This window comes from Vipera ursinii (assembly GCF_947247035.1).
Source record: "Vipera ursinii genome assembly, chromosome: 12".
Classification (NCBI taxonomy): Eukaryota; Metazoa; Chordata; class Lepidosauria; order Squamata; family Viperidae; genus Vipera; species Vipera ursinii.
In genome coordinates, this window is record NC_139525.1 from 4,579,178 (window position 1) to 4,606,453 (window position 27,276).

The following is a 27,276-nucleotide window of genomic DNA, read 5'->3' on the forward strand; positions in this document are numbered from 1 at the left end:
AGTTGAATGCCTTTGAATCTTGGTGTTGAAGAAGTCTTCTGAGAATATGGTGGACAGCCAAGAACAGAAAGAGATCTTTAAATAATTAACCCAGAGTTCTCACTCAAGGCACAAAGCACCAGGCTCAAATCAGCATATTGTGAACTCATTATGAGAAGATTTAGCTTTTCTGGAGAAGACTCTAATGCTGAGAAAAGTAGTAGGAAAAAGAAGAGGATGTGCAGGGGATAGACTCAGTCACAGTGGTGAAAATTGCAACTTCAAAATTCCTGGAAGAACAGGTTTGAATTAGATCATCATGGAGAAGATGTATCTTTGTGATTGCTAGGAGTGAAAAATGACTTGATGGTGTCCAATCAATCAATCAATCAATGAATCGATCATAATGTCCAAAATGTGATATTGCCAAATCCCATGGGACTCATTACCAAATCTCATGAGACTGTTCTCAACTAAAATCAAGATTTTAGGCAAGGATTCAAAAGGCTTGCAAACTTCAAGCAAGAATGTCAACATCTCCCAAACGTTGGGACATCTTAAGTGTATTTTTATGTGGCATCCATGCCGGTGACCACCTGAATTCCCCTCCTGTTCACTTGTCTTCTGAATGGGATTGATTCTCCTCATACGCACAAAAATAATTTAGTCTATTTTTTTCCTCTGCTGGGGCTCATGGAAAGATTTAGTAAGAATATGTTTGGCAAATCCTCTTGTTTGTTTGTTTGTTTCTTAAAAGTAAACCCCTGCTCCCTGCCCAAATTTAATTTCACAGGACAATGGAGCTAAAAGGAGATACAGTTTTGTTTGGCCGCTTGCAGCTTTTAGCGCAGAGTTAACTGTGGATGAATTTGAGCTGGAAAGATTGGATTATTGGATAAAGCTACAGCATATGAACCATGTGATCGCTTCCTCTGATGCCTCCAGAAAATTGTTTTGTTTATTAGTACCATTTGGGAGGACTTTGTTGATTGGAAAAAAAAATACACTGGTCTAATAGCAATTTAAAACAACTACACCGAGTTGATTGCTCATTGAAATTGATCTGGCTGTTCTCGCTTGATTTATATGGATGGAAATAATTTGGTAGGCTAGAATTATTGTCACGAACCTTAATTTTTATCACGTTGCGATTTCACTACTCCTGAAATTTGTTTGGAAATAAGCAGGGGAAAAAAAATACAGTTTACCAATAATTTTCTGGGTAGGATTTTACCCCTCTCTGCAGCCCAATTTGCATCTTGTTCATTTCCTGAAACAATCCATAATTTTTCTTTCCGGCTCTAAAGTGGAGGATTATATTTGCAGAGCCGCTGAATGGAAGAAAGTAATCGAATGTCCTTTAATAGTCTCTATTAATTAATTGGTAAGTGTAGGCTTTCTAAGCTCTCTGAAAACCCGAGCTATTGGCACAAAAATGCTTTCCTTTACATAATTAACATATATTCAGAAATTTCTCAACGGCAGGCATGGAAAGATCATTGGGTAGACTGACAGGTGCATGGCCAGATTTTGATATTTCACTAAATGAAATTAGTAACGCACTCCCACAAGAGGAGCTGTGCCTGACTTCATGGAGAACTGTTGAGATGAATCCAACCTTCGTCATTCTTGGCCTGTCTCTGCACAATGCTCAGATTCAGGTTAGCTTAAGTCCCAGCAGCTGTCGTTGTATAACTTGCTAAGCTTGTTATTAGAATTTCCTTCCTTCCGGTTTAGAGTGGAGACACCCAACTCAAGGATCAAGAAGGAAATTTATTAGAAGAGGATTAAAATCACAACATAAGAAATCCAACAGGTCTCCTATTAGAAATGAGATGACCCAGTTTGGTCTACAGGTGCTCCTTCTTTCGTGAGCACAACTGAGCTCAAAATTCCCTTTGCTAAGTGAGTGGTGTGAGAATATCTTGGCACTAATGATGATAACCTTATTGTCACTTTGAATGTACACCAATCGGCATACATCAAAATGAAATTTCGCTGCATACAGCTCTCAAGGGGTCACCACCTCTGATATATACTCCTTGTTCGTGGCCCGCTCAAATTTCACATTGTCCATTTTAGTCTCTAGGGAGTGAACGATGGCAAACAGGACAGATGGAAATGGAGCTCCGTGTGGATTAGCCTTCAAATTCGCTTGTATTCTGACAACCTCGCCTTCTTTCCTTTTTCTGATCCTGACTCTTCCACCTTTTCCTTAAAGAGGCCTTGCTTCTTTTCGCCCCTGGAGCACGCTGCTGCCGCCGCCACCAACTCCTCCAAAAGCCTCTCTCTCTTCCTCTGGGTTTGCCAACAGCCTCATCCAGTTCCTTCGCTCCATAAGCTCCAGGTCCTCTCCTCCTCTGCCTCCTCTGGAAACAGCCCTGATTTGCAATACAATCCATCACTAGGCCAGCAGTCAGATCTTGCTGCTGGTAGAACAAATTCAAACAGCGCCAACAACTTTTAACGGTCTCACCAACAGTTCCAAAACAACTAGAAACTCGCCATGCCAGCAAAGATTGTTGGTCGTATGTCGTATGTTACCTTAGTTCCACCATGTTGCTCAAACACATTAAAATCTTCCTGATCATGTGGCCTATAGCCCTCACTATCCCTCCCAAAACTATTCGCCTTCAAGAGCCAATGCAGCCGCAGCCATTCCAGGCGCCGCCATCTTAGAACATAATATATATAAGGAATATATAATATATAATATAAGGAATAAATAATATATAATATAAGGAAAAGATGAGCATGAAGCAAAGGGGTTGAGTTGTGCCCAATTTTATTGTCAACACAAAGCTTTTGCTTACTCATTACTACCCTATAAATTGCTGCTATTCTACGTTACATGGGAGAAATTGTAAAAACTTCTCATTTGTGGTGATAATGGCTAATTCCAGGCAATCATTTCTGAGAAAACGATGAAAAATCATACCTCCTTTTGTGGTCCTTCGACTCAGTGTCTTGTTATTTTTTATGATGAGAGCCACAAATACTGTCATCCAGCAGAGAGATTGGGTTCATTTATTTCTATTATCAGCTAAATGTGTTATTGCTAGAGTAGAAAACAGAGGGGTAATTTCCCCAGATAAAATGCAGTCCACCATATGGGCCATGGATGGGTGGCTGATACGGCAACTGGAATTTCAAGGGCGTACCTGAAAAAGTTGCATACACATTGATGAACTGGCCAGATTACCAAATCAGCTCATAAAATTGATACAATTGAGGCAATCACTTGTGCTGTTTTGTTCTGTTTGTTTATTGTTGTTTTTGTATTAAAAAAATGAAAAGAAAATTATTAAGCTGACAAAGTGCCCTAAATAGAACTTTTGTCAAGAATATTTATTTCCTCGTATGCATGTGTGTGTTTGTACCTTAAGGTGAAAAGAAAATATTCTATAAAGGAATGGAAATAATCTTTTTGGGTAGATGTTTCTTCTCCAGACTGAAAGTTTGTCTTTTGCTGATTCTTCGAACAGGAGTGGCCAGTGCATGGGGTCAAAGCATTTATTATGTAGGGAGAAGTTGGTTTTCTCAATGATTGGACTCTTCTGCTTAGCAACATTGACTATTGATGTTGAACATTGTATGACAGAACCAAGGTGATTTCATGGATGATAATGAAATTTCATTTAGGGCTACCCCAAAACAGTCTGCAAATGCAACAACTGTAAAGTTGGAACTTAATACCCTCTAAAGAGCAAAGGACACAGTTAAACATGGATGAACTTCTGTAGCTAATGATTGTTGAATTATCTTTGATTGATTGACTAACTGATGATGTTCCATCAAGTGGACCACATAGATTTTCTTCATGATGATCTATTTTCCATCTGTTCTTTCAAGTCTCCGAATGGTACACTTACTGCTGTTGTAACTGAGATCATCCATCTTCTTGCTGGTCATCTTTGTCTTCTGTTTCTTCTATGTTTCCCAGCAGAAGAGTCTTCTCCAGAGAGTTAGGTCTTCACATAATGTGTCTGTGAAAGAAGGACTCCTCCTCTTCCTCTTCCTCTTCCTCTTCCTCTTCCTCATCCCTCTTCTTCTTCTTCTTCTTCTTCTTCTTCTTCTTCTTCTTCTTCTTCTTCTTCTTCTTCTTCCTCCTCCTCCTCCTCCTCCTCCTCCTCCTCCTCCTCTTCCTCCTCCTCCTCCTCCTCCTCCTCCTCCTGGGGAGCAAGATGAAAAAAGACACCTCTGTCCAGTGATGCTGGTCAAACTCAGATTGAAAATAGGATGCTGACTAAAGCCATGTTCCATCCAGAGTTGCTACTCAGTCATCAACTTTCTTCCTTCTGCATCTGATGTTCTTTCCCAGTGATTGCATCTCTTATGCATGCCAGCCTCTTATTTATGACAACAGGCTTATAATCAGCATAAAAGCTATTGAACTAATGCAAAGTGCACTGGAGATAACCCAAGGCAGCAGACAAGACAAGTGGCTCAAAAACCCTCTCTGATGATGAGACATCCGGTGGAAACAAGAAAGTATTTCTGCATGTCTTCAAGCATTCAAGAGCAGCAGATAATGAATAATTGGCAGGCACTTATTGATGGAAGAGTTGCTAAGTTTTATTTCCTAAGGAACCTGCCAAAAGTTTTATTTTGGTGATGGGGAGACCATAAATGAAATGAGGAGGTGTCCCATCTGCAATTACATGGAGTGTTTTTAAATGGGATAGAGAGCAGGACATTTTTCCATGACTTAGTTATTTCTGATCTTCTGTCTTTGAACGAATGATGGGTGTGGGGAAGCATGACATATTGATTGCACCAACACACAACCGCCCTGCAATGCAGAACATGAAGTGGTTTCATGTGGCCCACGAAGCCATCCTGGAAACAGTGAGGGAACGGCCCCCATAGGCACCCTTGATGCCAACGATGTAGAGCTGGCCACGCCCACCCAGTAGGCCATAAGAACTCTAGCCATGCCCACCCAGTAGGCCACGCCCACCCAGCCCCTTGAGGGCAACCGCAATGCTGATGCGGCCCTCAATGAAATTGAGTTTGACACCCCTGACTTAGAGGAAGAATCTCTCGGTGATAAGATATGAAGGAAAACTTAAAAAAATAAGGCCAAGGATCCTCAAATCACCCGATGAGACACGATGGGATGGAATGTAGTGAGGAGGGGGATTGCCATGAGGGAACCCAAAGGAGGAAGAGGCAAGTCAGCCTGGATATCGTGTGTGGGAGAAAGAGGATGAAGACGGCTCCACCCTGACAATTTTGTGAGTATATTGTAGATACAGATAGCAAGGTCTTCTTCAGTCTGGCAAGATTTTATCTATAGGTATGAAATAATAATAATAAAAAAAACCTCAACTTGGTCTCCTGCTTGAGCAGGGGGTTGGACTAGAAGACCTCCAAGCTCCCTTCAGGCTCTTTTCTGATTGACTGATGGATTGAATAAATGAATAAATGAAAAGAAAAGATGCAGCTATTCTAATTTTGCGATAGTGGCAAATATCTGTAGCTCGAGGGTGGAGGTTTTCTTTCTCCGAGCTTGTGGGTTGGTTTCCAAATGTTTTCTTACCAGGCTAGGTAACGTGTTCAGCAAAATTTGTTTAATTTCCCCTAAATTCTGCTAAAGATGTTATCTAGCCTGGTAATGAAATGTTTGGAAACCAACCCATAAGTTTGGAGAATAAAAAACCTCCACCAGCATATTCTACTTTGGTTTTTTAAAAAATAAATAAATAAATAAATGCCATTTTGAGACTCCAAAGCCTATGCAGAAATTGCACAGAGTGTAGCCTGAGTTAGTTTCCTGTTTTTTTTCAATTTATTGTGGAAGACCCTTCAATTTATTAAGCAAGCAAATGTATTTATATCTTTTAAAGCTTGTGGCAATGGATATGCTTCTGTTAAGGCTGACAAGACCCATCTAAGAGAGAAGACAGATTTAATTTCATTCCTAGTCAATTGTAATATTTGTAGGCATTTAATGGCCTTGTCCCAAAAATCGGATGCACGTATTAAAGTGTGTTACTCAAGCAGCACTTGATAGAAATACACGTTTTTAATTAAATGGGATTCTGAAATCAGCAAGTTAGGTGTGCAATTTGCAAAAATAAGTGATAAGGGAAATATTTCACTACTGGGATTTAATAGTTACCTTTTTTTTGTTTATCACTTTGTCAAATTAGTTTTACACCTAGCAGGAGGTTAAATGTAATTTTAAGGAAAGCGTGTTTCAATATATTTCATTTTGTTTTAAAGAAATAATTATTCACTAATGCACACAAAAAAAGTAAATTAAGAGAATACGTCAACTGGAAATGTCTGCAGATTAAAGAGAAAAGGGGAAATGGCTCCTTTTATTACTTGATTAGATTTTATTGGAGTTCACTCTTTTTTTATATGCAGATTTCTGCTTTTATTTCCAATATACATTTTGTCTCAAATTAATTGTGCTAAGTAGGATGGAATTCTGCCCTTTTAGTGTTAATTCCATGTTTATTGTCTATTACTTTCTCATATTAAACTCTTTCATGAAAGAACAAAAGTGGAATTTTCTTGCCAATCTCCCAAGTTAATCTTGACTTTTCTAAGCTTGTAACTGGGTCACGTTTTGAAACTTAGTTCCCCATATCATCATTGTCCAGATTCCCAAGCAGAATGTAAGCTAAAAAGCAATTTTTCACTGACCTGGATAACGGTGTTGTGTGAATGCAGCCCTATTGTGGCAGAATGGGAAAATGAAACCCTTTAATGAGGATTTTTAACAACTACATTAATTATCCTTGATATGCCCTGCCCTGTCATTTTTGAGGGTGGCCAAAATATGCCATTAAAGGCCTAAACCACAGTTTCCAAACCACAATATCTTAGTTCCAATATAACATATTTAGTCAGCATGGTGTCAAACCAGCAACTCTCTATGAGAGTAAATAACAGCAGTAGCAGTAACAATGTTGTGTTTTTGCAACTAAAGGATTGAAAAAAAAAGAGAAAGTTGATGTCTTAATCAGGAATGAGTGGTATACATCCTCATTTCTTCAGTCAGTTAAAGAGGCACTTATACATTTTTCTAATTTGCGGAGTTATTTCATTATAACTGATCCGCTCCGTTCTCTGATCAACAAACAGCTCAGGCAAACAGGGGAATGTTGCAATCATGAACATAAACCAGCGTGAGCTTTGTAAAAAAAAAAGAAAAAAAGAAAAAAGCTAAGCATCAGCATGAAAAAGCTGTAACCTTTTGGGGGGCCAAAAATAGTCTTTTAAAATCTGCTTTAGCAACATTTTGCTTTCTTGATGTGTCAAGCCAAGGCTGTTGCAGATGCCTTTCTAATGTTCCTGTCATCTAGCCACCACTTTGATTGAGGGTGATGTCCCGTCCAAGGACAACTTTAAAAAAGGGACACTCTCTGTTGACGATTGCCAATCATCGGCTCGGCGCGAGAACCATATATTCCACCGAGTTACGTTGGCAGCAACTTCAGCTCGCTTCGCTCGTGACAAATACATTTGCACGGGGGAATTATTTCCAGTGGGAAAGACCTGGGATAGACTTGAACTTGTGTCAAGGAGAACGCACGCTGGCAGCAGTGTGGTCCTGCAGTGACAAAGATCTCTTAGAAGCTAATGAGAAGGTCTCCATCACTGAAGGATGGTGTGTTTTCTGCCAGAAAGGATCAAGGACCAAAAGTTGATGAGCAATGATGATTATGAGTTGCAGAGCTTCGTTTCAGCTCACGAAAACAAACCTGGTCTGTCTGTGGATGTGAGAGAGGAGGCTAGTTCCTACGCCTTCCGTCACCAAAAATATTTTGCGTTATTTTTTTTATTGTGTTTTATATGGCCGGCATGATAGGAAGGGGTGTGTGTGTGTGTGTGTGTGTGTTGCATTGTTTTCTCAACATGCAGCTTTTGCGCTGCATTGCTTTAGATTCCCAATCTGGTACTCCCCTGCTGGCAAGAGTTTCCAACTATTTATTAAGAGAAATGAACTGGAAAAAAGAATCTGATTGCTTTAGACTGGTGCTTTTTTCTAACACAAAATCGGATCCTCTGGCCCAATCCCCTCTATCAGCCTGAAGCTTTGGTTACTTCTGAGGTGTGTCTTCAGCAAGGAGTTCTCTTTTTTTCCTGAATAAATAAATAAATAAATAAATATTGCAGATCGTAGTTACAACTACTGATGCAGACCAGGAAGAAGGCTCTGGCTTCGTCAGGCAATCATCTCGTTTACATGCCACCGCACGCAAAAGAGGAAAGGTCATATCTGCATCTGAATTCAGGAAACGCTGTGCGGTCCCCCCCCCCACACACCATACAGCTGTATGTTGCATGAGGTTGTTAATAATAATAGTAACAATAATAATAATAATAAGTTGGAAGGGATCTTGGAGGTCATCTAGTCCAACCCCCTGCTAAGGCAGGAAACCCTGTACCATTTCAGACAAATCTATTGACTTATCTATTCCTTTTTTTCCCCCCAATTTGCAGCTGATGGTGTTCAATCCCGCTCAACGAGAAAAACACAACGAAAGCTAAGTATTTCTCAACGGGACAACAGCCCTGACTTTCAAAGAAAGGGGGAGAAACACAGCAGGTGGAAGCCAATACATGGATAGCTAAGTTAGACAAGCAAGCTATTTGGTTTATGACTGGATGTGGCTGTTGCACTGGGCTGAGAAAAAAAACCCCACACACCATGGACCAGAATTCCAATCAGAATGCTTTTGTGCTGTATTTACGCTATGTTTATTGCAAAAGGGAGTAACATGTGAAGATCTTTTGCATAGAAGAAGCCAAACTCTGCATTGGGAAAAGTGGCAAGGTGGAGGGGGAAGAAAAAAAAATCTGAACTAAAATTTTCTTTAGGCATTCCAGTGTTATAAATAAAGAGTACAGAGGAGAAGAACAAAGATGGTAAGAGATCTGGGGGCTAAAATATATGATGAACAGCTAAGGGAACTAGGTATGTTTAGCTGAATGAAGAGAGGACTGAGGGGAACTATGATAGCCGTCTTCCAATACTTGAAGGGAAGAGGGTGCAGATTTATTCTCCAAAGCACCTAAGGCCAGAGCAAGAAGCAATGGATGGAAGCTGGCCAGACGGAGACCCAACCTGGAAATAAGGGGGAATTTCCTGAGAGTGAACATTCCTCAGCAGTGGAACAGCTTGCCTTTTGGTGATCCATTATTGGAGATTTTCAAGAAAAGTTTGGACATTTGTTATCAGGACTTGGGGATTGGCCCATGACTAGGGGTAGGCCACCTTGGCTCTTTTATGACTCGTGGACTTCAACTCCCAGAATTCCTGAGCCAGCCTGGCTTGGCTTGGAAACCTCTCCCTTTTCCCTCAGCATGGCTGGCTAAGGAATTCTGGGAATTGAAGTCCACGAGTCATAAAGCGGCCTAAGGCCTAGGCCAGGGTTAGGCAACCTTGGCTCTTTTATGACTCGTGGACTTCAACTCCCAGAATTCCTGAGCCAGCATGAGGGAACTCTGGCCCCCTCATGACTCATGGACTTCAACTCCCAGAATTCCTGAGCCAGCATGAGGGAACTCTGGCCCCCTCATGACTCGTGGACTTCAACTCCCAGAATTCCTGAGCCAGCCTGGCTCGGCTTGGAAACCTCTCCCTTTCCCCTCAGCATGGCTGGCTCAGGAATTCTGGGAGTTGAAGTCCACGAGTCATAAAAGAGCCAAGGTTGCCTACCCCTGGCCTAGACAACCTCCAAGGTCCCTTCCAACTCTATGATTCCACAAGACCGTGGTTCCGTGATTTCATAATTCCACTATTCTGCGATTCTATGATTCCAGGATTGTATGAGGCATCATTCCTTGCATCCTAAAATATAACACTCTACATCACACGGCACCATTCCCGGGGTCCAGGTTACAGTGACTTGTGTGGTCTGCTTCCTTGTTTTGAAAGCCTACACTCCCGTTCTCTCCCTTCATACAAATTAATCAGCTCCAGAGCACCACAATCTGCCTTTACATTTAAGCCCTTTCCTCAAAGATTGAATTTTAAACAACAAAAGCAAATCTGGAGACTCTTGCAAATCAAGTGCAAACCACTCCCTGAATATTCAGAGCTTTCTGATGTGTAGCTGGAAGTGTCAGAATTAATTAGCTGTTGAAGAAATGATAGTGGTTGCCATCAGAACAAGGTGCGGATTCTTTTTTGTGCATTTTTGATTTAGGCAAGAAACATTGGTTCGCTCCCCCCCTCCCTTACAATGAAAACAGAAAACAGCTTAATTGTTCCCATTACATCCTCCAGTCACCCCTGTCATGCTCCTTTTGATTCAGTGACTTGCTAGGATTTACCCATTGGCATAATAGATATTTTTAGCTGCATTGTGAATTTTTGACTAAAGCTCACTGGCGCATATAAATTATCCATTTCAACATTGATTTGAAAATAATAATATACAGTAGAGCGCCTCAGCGGAGTGTCAAAGAAAGCATCAAATGAGTTGGTCTTGTAACTATAATTGCAGGAAGCGGGTTATGGAGGGGAAGATATTCCTAAATATTACGCAGCAGAAGCTGAACATAAGACAAAGCTGCTTTGCCCATATAGGGGGGAGGAAGAAAAATAACCCCTTGCCCTCTATTATGTGGAGAAGGTTGCTAGGAGAGCTGAGTGGACAAAGGAAATCCATAACTGTCTTCTGGAAAGCAAGATTTCTGATGCAACCAATCTCTCTAGCAATTTGAAAACAGAATAGGACAGCCAGCATGGTCTCGCAGTTAAGGCATCAGGCGAGAAACCAAGAGACTATGAATGCTAGTCCCAACTTAGGTGTGAAAGCCAGTTGGGTGGCCTTGAGCTAATCACCAGGAGACAGTGAGTTCTAGTTCCACCTCAGGCATTGAAACCTGCTGGGGGACTTTTGATCAATCTCCAGGTGACTATAAGTTTTAGTTCCACCTTAAGCGTGAAAGTCAGCTGGCCAATCACCAGGAGACTATGAATTCTAGTCCTACCTGCTGGGTGACTCTGGGCCAAGCAGAGTCTCCGCTCACAGTACTGTGATTGTGGGAAAAATAGGAGGAGGAAAGAATATTAGATATATTGGCCACCTTGAGTTACTTATAAAAGTAATCAAGGCGTGATAAATAAGATCTAGAAAAAAAAAGAATCCATAGAAATATTCAGACTTGGGAACGGGCCAGTTTGCATTTTCTATCACATACATAGTGATCAAATGGATACTTCTAGATATCTCTATCTCTATCTCTATCATCTATCTATCTATCTATCTATCTATCTATCTATCTATCTATCTATCTATCTATCTATCATCTATCTATCTATCTATCTATCTATCTATCAATCTATCATCTATCTATCTATCTATCATCTATCTATCTATCATCTATCTATCTATCTATCTATCTATCTATCTATCTATCTATCTATCTATCTATCTATCTATCTATCATCTATCTATCTATCTATTTAAAAAACCCTTTTGAAAAGCCCATCTTACACTATATGACAATTCCCGGAAGCCTTTTTAAGATGAAAGATAAATTTCTCTCACATCACACTTTTGAGAAAATAACTGTAATCCACCATGGATTTTTCCCCCATTTGGGGAAGGATGAATGTTATCTGGACTTCATTCATGTTAGCTGTCATTCTGCTGTAGATTCTACCAGAAGTGAGGTGTCAGCTCTGCTTCTGGCAGGCTTTGTGTTAGAAACCCTATAAATCCCTAGATTATTCTGGAGTCTCCTTGGCACTTGAACCCCAAAACTAAACCGAAATGATTGAATTGAAAAAAGATGGGCAGGGCAGGGCTCAGAAACTGGATCTCTTGGAGAGCAGCTGTCCAATCATGGGATCCTCTTTTTATAAGTCTGATGTTGCATAGGTCTAACTGATATCTTCAGTAGTGGCCAAAACTGTGTAAACCTTTTGGGAAAAATGTACAGTAGAAATGCCACCTTTGGTTAAGTTTCCACCAATTTTTCTTCTAATTTCTTTATAACTGTAGCCTTGTTCACTTAATAATACTATTTTACATTGCTTTCTGGGCAACCAGTCAATTCTTTGCACCATTACTTTAATTTTATTACATTTTACAAGCTCACTAAATGAAAGAACACAAAAAAACTCAACCAACTTGATAGTGATCACATAACACACCGACAAATGTCCTCCTCTCAGCTTCAATATATAACATCAGTAACTGAAATCCTACTGTGATCTGACTGGCTCATTGCCAGAGCAAGATGGCTCTCTAAACGCTCATGCTCATTGGCTACAATCAGATGAAGGAAAGCTACCTGATATCAACCTAAGCAAGTTGTGCTTCCTTTTTCTGGTTATTGGGCTATAACCTTTCATAGAATGCAATACAGATAATTGAACAAACTTAGTTGCATTCCATTCTTGATTAAATTATCTTTCCATTGATATATAATTTTATTGTACACTATTCCCCAAAAAGAGTGGTGTTATTAGCCATCAAACCTCAAAAATACACTTTTCCCAAAAGGTTTCCACAATTTTGGCCACTACTGTAAGTGCATTTGGCCTTTATGTTTATCTCACCATGCAATGAAAGTGGGGGCAGAAAAAAACACCCTTTCTTTAAATTTTAGATCTGAGAGTTCATCTGTATGCCAGAATAGCACCATGTAATTAATGGCAATAATGTATTCTTATACTTATATTAAATTTTAATTACAGGGTTATTTGGAAGAATCCATTCAGGTAGGTGTAACAAAGAGTATGTCATAGACTCAAAATATCTCAAAATAAAATGGAAATCCCTGCAAAGAAAGCTCAACCAAGTAAAAAATAAAAAAAATAAAGCTATGTTCACAGAAGTAAAGTCTCAAAAAAAGTAAAGTTGTTTTAAGACAATAGCTTTTCCTTTTTTATTTCTCTGGGTATCAGAAAAAGAAGGTGTCAACGCTGCTAAGATTAGATGTTCTTGCTTTGACAACAGATGGAAATGCAGCCATTTTTCTCTTTCACTTTTAGAGTTCGTTGATGCTGGGAGGGGGGAGGTGGATGAGAGTACAGCTAGTCATAACAATAATAACTCAGCCGTGGGAACCCAAGGTTATTGCACCTGGAGTTGATAAAGATTTGGCGGGCTGGAGAGCTGGGGAGAAAGCTCACGCTTCAAGCTAATTGGGGAATGTGATTTATGACTGTTAATTGGAGGAGGGAACTGTGCTTTGCTACTTTGTGCTCAGGGGAGAGGGAATTCAGTTTTTGGCTTTAACTATGTAGTGCCGAAACTTTGTTTCTTGAATAAAAGATTCTTTAAGGTAAACAATGCCTCAAAGTTCTTTTGAAGAGTTTCATCTGTCGGAACCATGACAGAAGGTATGTTTTGGTGTGAGGGGTCAGCTTCATCATAAAGATCCAGTAGAAGGCATGAGGTTTCATGCATTATGATGTCATCCTGCAAATGTTATGAATTACAAACTGAGGTCAGCTTGCTTTGCATTTTCATGTTAACATCCTGACACTTGCAAAGACCCTTGAACCCCTTAACTAATCATGAACTTTGGAGGACAACTGAAGAGTAACAGCTGTTGTAGGGAACATGTGAAGCACAATCAAGTTTAAAGTATTCAGCTGTGCCATTAAGAGCCACTCAATATGACGGTGTCTGAAGAAGAGATGAATGAACGCAGGCTCACCCATCAATTTCTAGACTTCACACTTGCCCCTTACAAACAACCTTGTGAAATTCTTTGATGAGCATGAGAGAAGAGAAATTTGATAGATTTTTTTTTCCAAATTTTCCAAACAAACAAACAAAAAAGCAAGTCTCCCTTTTAGCGGGACTGATTTGCTGACTATGTCTTCTCCGAGATGGGACGGAACTAAGGAAAGTCAGTGGGGCTTGAGAGGCTAGAGAGAAGATTGCGCAATAAAGCGTATATGCACATTAGTCTCTTTGATTGCTTCATCACTTAATGGGAGAAAGAGCACCGTGATTCATCCATGAGAATTTTAGTAAAATTATTTTCTTCTTTGAAAGCGGTATCTAAGAAGAGAACTTTAGGAAAAATGGCAGATTTTCTTTTTCAGCGTAGCTGTCTGAATAGTAAAAGGCTAGTAAGTTGAATGTTTTTTAAAACAAGTGCAGATAAATTATATTAATGGTCCCAGGAAGCATTCAGTGTGGGTGACCTTTAATTGCATCTTTTGAGGAATGCTGGAGAACTTGCCTACTCATTGACTGTATGGATGCTCTCCATGGTGCTGAACCTGAAATTTCCAGTGGTCCACAGATTTCTAATAATTCTCCAGGATTCTGAACTTGCGTAATTTCTACCACAGATCCAACATTATATCACTTTCCAGGAACTGATGGATAAAGTGATAAACCTCTTGCAGTATGAACTGTGCTTCTACAGGGTTCCTCAAATATCTTTTGCTGCTAGTTGAAAAAATGCATAAAGGGAATCCAGGTTAACTCTTCCTCCCACTGTTGATATAGATATGATTCATACTCTGCCACACTTGGTTTGATTATTTAAAAAAAATACATATATAGTTCCATGAGTAGAATCACTACATTTTTAGTCACCCTAGAGTCCTCTGCCACATGGAGGAGCTTCACACTTTACTAAGAAATGGCACAAGTCTTGACTAATGGAAAGTTCTACATCAACAGTTACCGTATAGTTGCTTCACATATTTAGAAGACAATGATGGGGCAAGGGGAGAAAGCAGATCAGGAGTGACTGAAGTGCCCTGCCTCTCTCCAGTCCCACCTATTGCAATTAAAACTTGTAGAGGACTACAATAACAAAAAAGGCCTTCTGTGAGACATTCTTAGACTCCACTGTGGTGGAGGTTAAAGCAACATTATAGTCCCAGTGTGGATCACGCATTTGCCTATCTATAGAAGAGAATATTTGTAACTCAGGGTTGGACTGTGGGGTCCTTGGTGCTTGGTGGTTTTCTTGCAGACGTTTCATTACCCAGCTAGGTAACATCATCAGTGCTAGAACAGAATGGGTTTGTGGAGAGGAGGAGGATGATGATGAGGAGGAGGACGATGACTATGGGGTGCTTGGTGCTCTCCGAAATCGGTTGTTTTCTTGCAAACTTTTCCTTATCCAACTAGGAAATGTCATGAGTGCTAGGACTAATGAGACTACCTAGTTGAGTAATGAAATATCTGCAAGAAAACCACCAAGCTCAGAGGCCACCAAGGACCCCATGTATGCCCACCTTCCCCACATGACTCCCTTCTCCCTAAAACTGGTACAAATACCTGAATGGTGGTCAAAATCTTCTTTCAGGAGCGGTGTCAGCAGCAGCTACTTCCAAACATCTGTGCCAGAAGGGAGGAGTGAGCTTCTTGCCCCCTTCCACATAAAAACATCTTAGCGATCCTGAGGGAATAAAATATGAAGCTTTTAAAAGAACTGTATAACCCCAGGATCAAGGCTGACCGGAGTAATAACTGTATATCTCTCTCCACAATGCAGGGAGGGTTGCTACCCTGTGTGACTCAGAAGGACAATTAGAGAGTCGCCACTAAATCACAGATGTGCCTAAAATAGGTAACATTTTTTTTCCGGAGGACAAAGGACGATAGGAAATTATAATTAAGCCATTCGGACCCCTCAGTATTCCAGAGCAGCAATATAATGCATGAGGAGAGCACAAAGCCATTGCTATTTTCAATATGTACTTTCTCACTTTCCCCTTGAAGCACAAGTGCCCATATTGGTCCTTTGTAACAAAGCCAGACATAAAAAGGGAAGCTGTGATTTGTTATGGCTATGCTTATATGGCTGCCAGGTTTCAATCACAATTTATGTTACAGTGGTGGTCATAAAACTGTGATGCTTTGCCCTGGAAAAAAAACCTGATGTCATCTTTTTTCAGGGGGGAAGAAAGAAGAAAGAAGGAGGAGGAAGAAGGAGGAGGAGGAGGAGGAGGAGGAGGAGGAGGAGGAGGAGGAGAATCCACCCTCATTGGAGAGAGGAGGGAAAAAAACTTTATAACATCTGCTTCAGAACAACAAAAGTTTCCATAATCTGCAAGGCTTTGGAAACCTACAAATGTGTGTTTCAAGACAGAATCAGAGAAGGCTGACCAAAACTGGTGTCTGATGAAGAAATGGTTTCTTTTTATTATCTAAAACCATAAGGGCATCACATTCACCAGCCTACATGTAATTTTGAATGGAAACTGCTACCAATATCTCCTGTTAGGGAGGGGGGGGAAAGGGAGAGAGAAGCTCTAGGTTTTTTCTGAAATGAACCTCTGATTGAAGAAGTCTTTGTGACGTTGCAACTGTGTATACTACTCTCCATCCTTCAGTCTGACTGCTTAGCGCTTTCACTTTAATAAAATTTGGCATTGCCTAAGAGATTCTCCAATGGGACATTAATATTCCTCTGACAAACGGGAACCCTGCTGCAGAGAAATGGAAAAGACCATTAAAATTTCCTTTCGGTGACAATAGTCTTCAGTACCCCTCTGTCCTTCATTCATTCCCTCTCCAGCCGATACAAATTAAACTGCAATTTTTAAAGCTCATCGTGAAGTTGGTCCTTGGCTTCCAGGAAGCTCTCCGGACACTGCTGTATGCTAACATGCATGATGGATGCTTTTAATTCTACATTCTCCTACTGCCTTTGAAGTTGTTTTGACATCAATAAGAGCGCATAGCTGAATTAAATCAATGCTGCATCGCCTTCTCGCTTCAGCTTCGATGTCCAGAGAGTATAGGGGTTTGTGTCAAGGAAATTGAGATGAGGACAAACAAATACCCTGAAACTTTTCCCCAATATAGTTGAATAACAACAACAACAACAACAACAACAACAACAACAACAACAACATTCTGTATGGGGATTCAGTTGGGTTTGGGTTAGTCTAAGGCAGGGGTAGGCAAAATTGGCTCTTTTATGATTCATGGACTTCAACTCCCAGCGTGGCTGGCTCAGGAATTCTGGGAGTTGAAGTCCATGAGTCATAAAAGAGCCAAGGTTGCCTACCCCTGGCCTAGGCTTAGGCCACTTTATGACTCATGGACTTCAACTCCCAGAATTCCTGAGCCAGCCATGTTGAGGAGAAAGGGAGAGGTTTCCAAGCTGAGTCCTGGCTGGCTCAGGAATTCTGGGAGTTGAAGTCCACGAGTCATAAAAGAGCCAAGGTTGCCTACCCCTGGCCTAGGCTTAGGCCACTTTATGACTCATGGACTTCAACTCCCAGAATTCCTGAGCCAGCCACGCTGAGGGGAAAGGGAGAGGTTTCCAAGCCGAGTCCTGGCTGGCTCAGGAATTCTGGGAGTTGAAGTCCATGAGTCATAAAAGAGCCGAGGTTGCCTACCCCTGGTCTAAGGTTTATTGCTAGTCTCATAATATACTCTGTTAAGGGACCATATGATGCAGTGTAGCAGAGAACATAGGTGATTAGAATGGAAAATGGATTAAGCGTTTCATACGCCCTTTCTTCTCCATTTCTCAAACTGCAGGTCCAAACTGGTCACATCAAACTACCCTGTTAGATCCTTGCACCTAACAGCCATAGAACATTAGTTTTCCCGAGCCTTGCTAGAACAATAGGCGTGAAGGCCTTCCAATCCCTCAAAATGTCATATCGATGATCCATGTGATTATTATTGTTTGATCTATCCAGGCAGGGCTTACCTCCTCCGTCTCTCCAGATTCTAATTTCTTACCAAGGGTGCTGTATTTTCCCAGGCTTGTCATGGCCCAGTTAATTTTATTTGCTTTCCTCAAAGGAGGATTTTAGAGCTCCTTCGGCAGCGTTTGGCATGAGGCGGGGTGGGTGGGTGGGTGGGTTTAAACCCCCACCAAAATGAGTTAAGCTGCAGAAGTATTTACAAGACTTAGCATTATTTTTCCACTGCTTAACCTTTCTTTTGATCCTTGCAAACAAAAATTGAGCTGAGTGATAATTCAGTCTCCTGGGTTCTTCCCTCAATCCTATCTGATAAGGTAGCTTACTGGCGCAGCGCAGAGATCCTTTCACATCTTTGCTTTAGGGCCAACGGTTTTAGGATGAAAAAGGTTGATGGACAAACTGAAGTTTATTCGGAAGTGGCTAGGGTTAGCAGAGGGGCCTTAATGGAGGGACAGAATCAAGATCACGAGAAATGATACTGCTACCACTTTATAATGCCTTGGAGTAGCGCATCCAATTTTGATCGCCACTATATATAAAAAAAAAGATGTTGAGACTCCGGAAAGAGTGCAGAGAAGAGCAACAAAGTTGATCAGGGGATTGGAGGCTAAAACATATAAGGAACGGCTGCTGGAATTGGGTATGTCTAGTTTAATGAAGAGAAGGATGAGGGGGGACATGATAGCAGTGTTCCAATATCTCAGGGGCTGCCACAAAGAAGAGGGAGTCAAGCTGTTCTCCAAAGCACCTGAAGGCAGAACTAGAAGCAACGGCTGGAAACTAGTCAAGGAGAGAAGCAACCTAGAACTAAGGAGAAATTTCCTGACGGTGAGGACAATTAACCAGTGGAACAACCTGCCTTCAGAATTTGAACACTGGACGCTTTTAAGAAGGGACTGGATACACAATGGTATCGAGTCTCTTGAGCTTGTGGTTGGACTAGAAGACTTCCAAGGTCCCTTCCAACTGTTATTCTGAGGAATTCCAAATCACCATGAGATGGTTGGGTGGGGGGTGGAAAAAACAGAAAACTCTCCCCCTTAATTGACATTTAGTAGCCATCTGGAGCTTTCCAGCCAAGATATGGTGATTGATTAATTGATTATGTGCCATAAAGTCATTGTTGACTTTTAGCAATCACGTAGCTAAGATTTTCTCTGGGAGTATCTGTCCCCAGCCTGGTGTGGGGTGATAAAGTGATAATACCTCAGTCGAGTTTATGCAGCTCTTTGCTACACATTGTGATAAAGTTAAGAGAAATTCTTGTCCCAGTAATGATAATTCGAGAGAGAATTGCTATTCCATTCCCAGATATCTTAGTGAAGGATGCTTCAAAAGTTCTTGTTTACGCATTCAGTAGACTGCGGTTACAAAGCTCTCTATAAATACTTTGCTGAGCTAGATTATAGAGTAGAAGAACTGTTTATTTGTATACATCTGCTCCACTTTTCCATTTTCATTTGTTTGCCTTCAATAGGAGTTGATTTGAGAACCGGGATAAAAATTGGCAGCTGCATTCAGAGGCAGCCATTCCACAGGTAATGGGGTTGTGTTTATAGGGGTTTAAGCTGAATTACACAATACATTGAACCATGAGCTGATCAAAAGATTTGAATCCCTGCATCGGTCTGAATCTCTTTTGGTGCACGTCAAAGTTAAAACTGGCAAAGAGTGTTAATGCAAATGAATAGTTTAGGATTGTCCCAGATATGGTGGAAATCTGTTGGGTGAATGGTTAGTGGATTACGTTTAGGCTACTAGGTCTGAATTGCAAAAATCCAGAGGATTACAATGCACGAATGAATGTCTGAATGCCTAAGGGGAGGAAGCATTTTAACCTGGTTGCATCTGCTTTTCAAAAATACAAATTACAATCACAACTTCTCTCCTCCATACTTAGTCTAGCATTTAGCAAGTTATGTAAATCTTCTCCTCTGTTCATGGTATGTAATTCTCGGTACATAATTGGTACAGGGTTTCCTGACTGAGCAGGGGGTTGGACTAGATGACCTCCAAGGTCTCTTCCATCATCCTCCTCCTCCTCCTCATCATTACTATTACTATTATTACTATTATTATTAATTTCCAACTGCTCTACTTTTCCTGTTCTTTAACCATGTAGAGATCTTACATACCTTTTATCTCCCCAGACCTTTGAAGAGGAGTTTGTACCTGGTGTTTTTTTTTAATGTCTGTTGAGATTCTCAGTCATCCAGATCAGGGTTGTCCCAAAGGTGCTTTTTCAAAAGGCAACTAGACTTTGTTTTTCCTTGAAGACGTTTCGTTTCTCATTCAAGAAGCTTCTTCAGTTCTGACTTCAGAAGAGAACCAAAAACGTCTTCAAGGAAAAACAAAGTCTAGTTGCCTTTTGAAAAAGCACTTTTGTGGGATACCTGTGTTGTTGTTTTTTTAGTTTGGGGGGGGGCGCAAACAGCTTTGCAAAGAGCTGCTCCTGAAGGCTCCAGATGTAACCATTGCTTCACTTGGAATCATGATGCAGGAAGCTTTTCAAAGAACACGTTCACACTTCGTTTGGCCCTGAAAGGCACAAAGGAAGATCAGATCCAAGTTACATGGATTAATGATTGTTTGTTCCTTTTAGGAAGGGTTATAAATTCAAACCGAACACTGAACAGGCTCGCATTTTTCAAAATTTGTACCTCAGTCTTTGGTAGCTGAATTCCACAGAACTCTTATTGTGAACCCTGCAACTATGTGAACAATAATCTGGTTTTTTTACTTTGATTACAAGCTTGGCATACAGCCCAGGTTTGCTAAGGATCCTTTGAAGCGTCAAAAAAAAAAAAGTTTTCACTGAGTCTTACCCAACCGATTCTTGAGCGGGCTTAGCGTAAGAAATGAATGGTTTCATCCAACGTCAAAGGAGGAAAATGGCTTTTACTTCCTGACCCCAAGCCGCGCCAGGATAAAAATCTTCCTCGGATGGCCAATAATACTTAGGCAGGTCTACATCAATGGGAAATTATAGATTTTTAAAAGTTGTGCCTGTACAATGCAAGATCCTCAAATCAAATATAGCGTCATTGAGAAATAGATACATTTATTTATTAAATTTATATCTTGGCTTTCATTCAGGAACCCAAAGGGACAAAATCTCTCCCTCTCTCTCTCTCTTCCACCCTTCCATAGCAGCAACCTTCTCATTATTTTCATTTTACTGTCTTTTTTTCTTTTTAATGAGAAAAAAAAGCTACATTTGTAGTCTGATTTATAGCATAAAACTTTTTGTACACAATTTCCCCTAATGGGGCAAGTTTTTAACATAACTCACCCAGGTTTTTTTTAAAGCAATTTTCCATGCTGTGAATAATTATATAGTTTTGTTATTATTGTGAATAAACCCAATATGCACTTTTTTTTTTAAAAAAAGGAATGTTTACTGGATTAAATGAAATAATAGCTCACTAACCTAATTTATGAACATTCTCTAAAGCTGTGCTGAAAGTACTATGCAACTTTTACAGAGTTTCTATAATTTTTTGGCAACAGGCACGCTGGCTGAGGAACTCTGGGAGTTGAAGCCCACAAGTCATAAAAGGGCCAAGTTTGAAGATCCCTGATCTAGAACGTCAACTGGATAAGGACAGTGTCCTTGTGTGCAGGAATGACCGCTGTTCTAGCTTCTGAAATCATAAAGGACAGTTATGTTGTTGAAAATCTGTTTTGTGGGAAATCAGCACCGCCAAACTTCTTCGCCCTCTTGATTTTCTTTTTGTACTGAAGATTGAGTAAAAGAGGTAGGTTGCAAAAATTGGATTTTTCTTTTAGAGAAGCAAAACCATCCATTCCTGCTGTTTTGCTTGGGCATCGCTGTCTAGACAGCCTGCTGTTGCCATATCTTTTCTGCACTTCAGATCACAGAAGAGTATTTCTGTTGTACAATTTTCTTTGGAAAAGAAGGAATTGAACCACTTTTTTTTCCTCAGAAAAAAAAAACAAATGCCTATTTTTACATGTTTCTTTCTGTAAAAACTGTGGGAAGCTATCTTCCACATGATTAAAGATGCCTGCAGTGATGTACGAGTCAAGATTCTTCTCACAAGAACAGAAGATCAACAGATCCTGATTTTTGTAAATCATCATCATCATCATCAAAGCCCCAGAAACACAATTCCCCAATTCTGAGTTTTGTTCTGGTCTCTGAAAACCTTGAACGGGGTCCTCTAAAAGTTGTTTCTGAAATCAGGAAAAATTTCAGGAAAAATTCTTAAAAACATCTGGAGAGTTACAGCTAGGAATGTGAACCCGTATGTAATTGTAATTATTTCTGTACCCAAAAAAATTGAATAAAATTACATGGACTTTGTATTCTGCCCCATCTATTAGGGCTTCTCAATTCCGTAATGGGATGTAACTATGATAATGTTGACTTATTTCCCTGCAACATTACAACAAACTTTGGTGACACTTCTATTTTGCCGAAGACCAAAATGTAAAGATTGTCAAATCCTCTTAGAAAAGTTTTATCTGTCAAACAGCATGCTTACTTATGGTACGGGGAGATAAGTACCTTCTTAAATATACATGTTTTGGAACATTTGCAGAAAATGAGATTTAAAACCTGCAGGAGTTCATTTGGATAGGGAAGGAAAGATTTGTGCATATAAATGCTTCCTATTTTGCTCAGGTGTTGCCTAATGCAATGATGTGGGCAGGTGAGGAGGAAAGGAGTAAAATGATAGTTATTGCCTGGAGAAATAGGTGTGTGTTGGCAATTGGCTGGAAAATTAATACGCAATTTGCTGTTGGAAGCGTCCTGATCAAAATGTACATAGCATCGCAAATGATTTACTATTTTTATTTCTCATTTAAAAAGCCCAAGAGCAGACCAGACCCTTGCTTGAACATTTACTTTCATAAAAAAGTTTAGCAAGTAGAAATGTCTAAACCCTGTTCCCACACTTCATTTCATAACAAGCAAAATAAGCACTAGGAGTCATTTGTCTTGGCGAAGTAGTGAGACATTTGCAAGTAGATGTTCGTTTTGCATATATGCATATATAAAGACAAACCATTTCGATTAGTCTAACCTACTGCTAGAAAAAGTAAGACAGTCTTCTTGGGTTATTGTAAAGTATTGGAAAGAGATAGCTGGGGTGCCAAAAGTCTTCTCTTTTCCAGCCCTAATTGGCATGGAAGTTGGGTTCTTGGCATGGAGGTGAAGAAAAAAGATGGTAATCCTAATCTTGGAGCAAAATAATAAAAACAAACCTGTGTAACAGGTAGTCTAACCCTGATATATCAGAGTCTCTGAGGTCATGTTAGGAAACTTCCAGCTAGGCTGGAAGGAGAAGTCAAGCAGGGATCTAGCTTGGAATCGTTGTGCAGCTGTAAGTGGCATAACTTGACTTTCCCCCAAGATCCATGAAGCCTTATCGGGTCATTCCCAGGAGAAGGCAAGCAGTCTGGGGAAATTCTTGTAATATATGTAGAAGACAATAAAGTTGCTAACTTTAGCTATTTATGAGCTTATTACCTGAATCTGACAAGTCCTCCTTACAAGACAGGTCTTGTAAGATAATTTGAGCAGCTACCTGATGCTGCATGCTATCAACTACCCTTCATCTGTGGGACAACTCCTGTTTCCATCTCCAGCCTGGCTACCACTGCACTCCTCTGTAGAAATCCTGATCTTTCTGCAGAGACTTTGTCTACCTTCCCATGTACCCAATGGATGAAGGAGAGAGATAAAGGGTTTATAGTGGGAAGTTTTAAAGATCCAACCTGAAAGGTTAGATCAAACCTGTGTAACAGGTAGTCTAACCCTGGAAATCTGGAGATGGTCTTAGTTGCTTTCTCTTTCTTCTTGCTCTGGATCTGGAGATATATAATAGGGATGCGGTGGCTCAGTGGGTTAGGACACTGAGCTTGTCGATCTGAAGGTCGGCAGTTTGGCGGGTTGAATCCCGAGTGCCGCGTAGCAGAGTGAGCGCCTGTTACTCATCCCAGCTTATGCCAACCTAGCAGTTCGAAAGCACGTAAAAATGCAAGTAGAAAAATAGGGACCACTCCGGTGGGAAGGTAACAGCGTTCCGTGTGCCTTTGGTGTCTAGTCATGCTGGCCACATGACCACGGAGACGTCCTCGGACAAGCGCTGGCTCTTCGGCTTTGAAACGGAGATGAGCACCAGCCCCTAGAGTCGGAAACGACTAGCACGCATGTGCGGGGGAACCTTTACCTTTACCATATATGTGTATGTGTATGTGTATGTATATATATATATATATATATATATATATATATATATATGGGATAGAGAAGAAGAAAAGAGGCATAGCAATTACATTACAGAGGAGCAGCTGAGCAATAGCATCTATGTATCTCTTTCTGATTGACCCATGATGATCATGATATGAAGTTGGGTTATTCAATGGTATAATTGCAGTGAGAATAATTTTTAAAAAATTAAGCGGGGTTAGGGGCAGACATCTTGTTGAATTTGATAAGTGTTGGCCCAAAGGTAGAACACACTGGGTGAACAGTTGTTAGGAATTTGCCTAGATTGCAAGATTTAAGGACCAAACAGGAAGATGGGCTTAGTGAAAGACAAGAGCTCTTGAGCTAGTCATAATCTCATCTCCAAGACTCACAATAAATCTATAGAACCTTTGACACTCCACCCCCCCACTCTGAATGCCAACAGATGGTAGAACAATAAATGTTTAGTAGGGCAGATGGTGGAGTTATTTTGCCCAGATGTCTTCCTTTCTATGTTTCTAAGCAATTGTTGTGTGCCACATCCCTGGGACGATACTGTACAACTTGCCTTAGATAAATGAGCTTCCCTTTTGTGGGATTTCTTTCAAAGTAAGCTGGCCACATTCAACATACATTCTGCTGGAAAGCCTCTTCATATCATACACAATGGGTTAATGCAGAGAAAGAAGAGCTGGCCTCAAACTTGCCTCCTCGCCAAGTTTGCCAATTTTAGGGCTATGTTTTGATTTTGGTAGTCCACAGTGGAGGAAAATTCTTCTTTAAGGATAGATCCAGGAAAGAGACAAGGACTGGCACAGTTGCAGCCTGTACAGCTATGACTGGAATACTAAACTGCAAATCTGCTGCTAGGCATAATCAAACGTAATGATAATCTTCAGTGCAAAGGATCCTATTTGACATAAATAGCTTGTGATGGGAGAAACAAATATTTATCTGGCCTTGGAACCCCAGCTTTATGAGAATTATTGTGGAGTCTGGATGTTTTAAACAACTTTTTGAAAGACCTCTCAGTTAGGCGAATAAAACAAGGTGTCATCCTTAAAAGAGCTCATCTGGCAGCCTTATCATGAGGCAGACTGAGGCAAAGTTAGAAGATGGAACAGAGGTGGCTAGCACTGATGATGTTACCTAGCTGGGTAATGAAATGTCTGCAAGAAAACAAGCAAGCTCAGAGAGCACCAAAGACCCCACAGTTGTTCTCCTCCTCCTCCTCCTCCTCCTCCTCCTCCTCCTCCTCCTCCTCCTCCTCCTCCTCCTCCTCCTCCTCTCCAGAAAGCTCACTCTAGCACTGATGATGTTACCTAGCTGGGTAATGAAATGTCTGCAAGAAAACAACCAAGCTCAGAGAGCACTAAGGACCCAACAGCTCTCCTCCTCCTCCTCTCCAGAAAGCTAATTTGATTTTAAATGTTCCACAACTAACAGTCAGCACTAAATTGGCCCAAGATAAGAGTCAAGGAAATTAAAGAAGGACTTGGAGCGTTTGTGGCAACGTAATGACTCTAAGCTGCTGACACATTTAACTCTGCCCCTTAGCATTGCCTGCTCTTCTCTAGAGGGTTGGTGCTACAATTTATAGAATTCTCATTGAAATTTGAGGCATATCAAATTGAGACAGAGTGAGCCATTGTATGCCCAGCCTAGAGGACCAACTTTTGGAAATGGATATGAAGACTCAGCTGAGTTCACGCCTTTCTAATGGTAAACATTTCCTTATATTGCTATCTGTTTCTCTCATTCTTTTAAACCCTTCTAATTCTGTGTGACAGGCTCATGCAACCCACACGGCATGCCGTATTTCCACTCATCTTTATTGTAAACATTTAAGCATTTCATTTAATGCTTGAATTATTTTACCGTCTTCTCTTTCTGTTCCTAGCCTTTTTTCATCCTTCACTGTTTCTCTCTCTCTCTCTCTCTCTCTCTCTCAATGTGTGCTGCTAGTAAATGTTCCTTGGTCACATAGCATTTCTTGCTTAGTTCACCCTATTATTGCTAAGCACAGTGATTTGTGCTTTAAATTGTAAGCCGCCCTGAGTCTTCGGAGAAGGGCGGGATATAAATGGGATTAAAATAAAATAAAATAAAAATAGTTCACCCTATATTTGTTTTGCTCTCTTTTGTTGTTTCCTTTCTTTCTTTCTTTCTTTCTTTCTTTCTTTCTTTCTTTCTTTCTTTCTTTCTTTCTTTCTTTCTTTCTTTCTTTCTTTCTTTCTTTCTCTCTTTCTTTTTTGCTTAAGTACAAAGAAAGACAGACTGATTTATGTTATTTTTTACCAGCCGAACAGCATCTCATCTTAGTACAAAGTTGATTGCTACATGGAAGTTGTCTTCCTGTTTTCCCCACAACAACAGCCCTGTGAGGTGGGATGGGCTGAGAGAGAGGGACTGGCCCCAAGGCATCCAAAGGGATTTCATGCCTAAGGCAGGTCTAGAACTCACCATCTCCTGGTGATTGGCCCCAAGACATCCAGATAGCTTTCATACATAAGGCAGGACTAGAACGCACCATCTCCTGGTGATTGGCCCAAAGTCACCCAGCTGGCTTTTTTGGCTAAAGTAGGACTAGAACACACCATCTTCCGGTTTCTAGCCTGGTGCCTTCAGCACTAGATTAAAGTAGTTCTCAATTTGCTTCAGGAAGAGGAGTTTTTCTTTTAAGTATTGAAATGCTTAATATTCTTTGTTCTTGGTCTCCTTGAAGGGGAACGCTCTGATGATGTGTAACACCAGCTTGATTTTTGATCGATGGCGTTCATCCAAGGCTCACATCCCATCCCAGTGACTTTTCTCTTAAAATACCTCAGCCTCCTGCTTTGTTTGATCTACAGCTGCATGCTGTAAGCAATTGCTTGGCTTAAAAGTCTATAATTCCTCATGCTCAAACCCGGCAATGCCAACATGCATTCTCGGTGATAAATGTGGCCTAACTCGGCTAGAAAGAGAAAAGCAGCTGTGTTGGGGGAATGCGTATGTGCTTTCTTCAGAAGATTCCTGTGCATTGTTTGTATGAGCGCATGAACTGTGTCATTTGCAGCTGGGAAGGAGAACATCTGTTGTCGTCTCATCACCCCCTCCTGCTCTGCTCTGCAGGTTTTTTTTCCCTCGCCCTCCCTTTGGGATGCGCAGTCAAAGAGATGTTTCCTTTGAAGTAAAGGCTTCTGGGTTTTCACAGACTCTCACCTTTATCTTTCCCCACAGTTCATTGTCTTCTTTCAATTTTCTTCTTCTTTGGCTATTCAGCCAGATTTGTGGAGCAATTTCTTTCCCTGTTTCTTTTTCTCTCTCTCCAGAGCCACAATCACACCTCATCTCACCTCACAGTTCATATTCTGCAGTTGATGATCCATTTCGTTCCTCCCTCCTCCCTTTCTCCACAGGCTTGCTTCAATTAATTGCTCTTCTCTTTGGTGAGATTTGTTGGCATAGTTGTGTT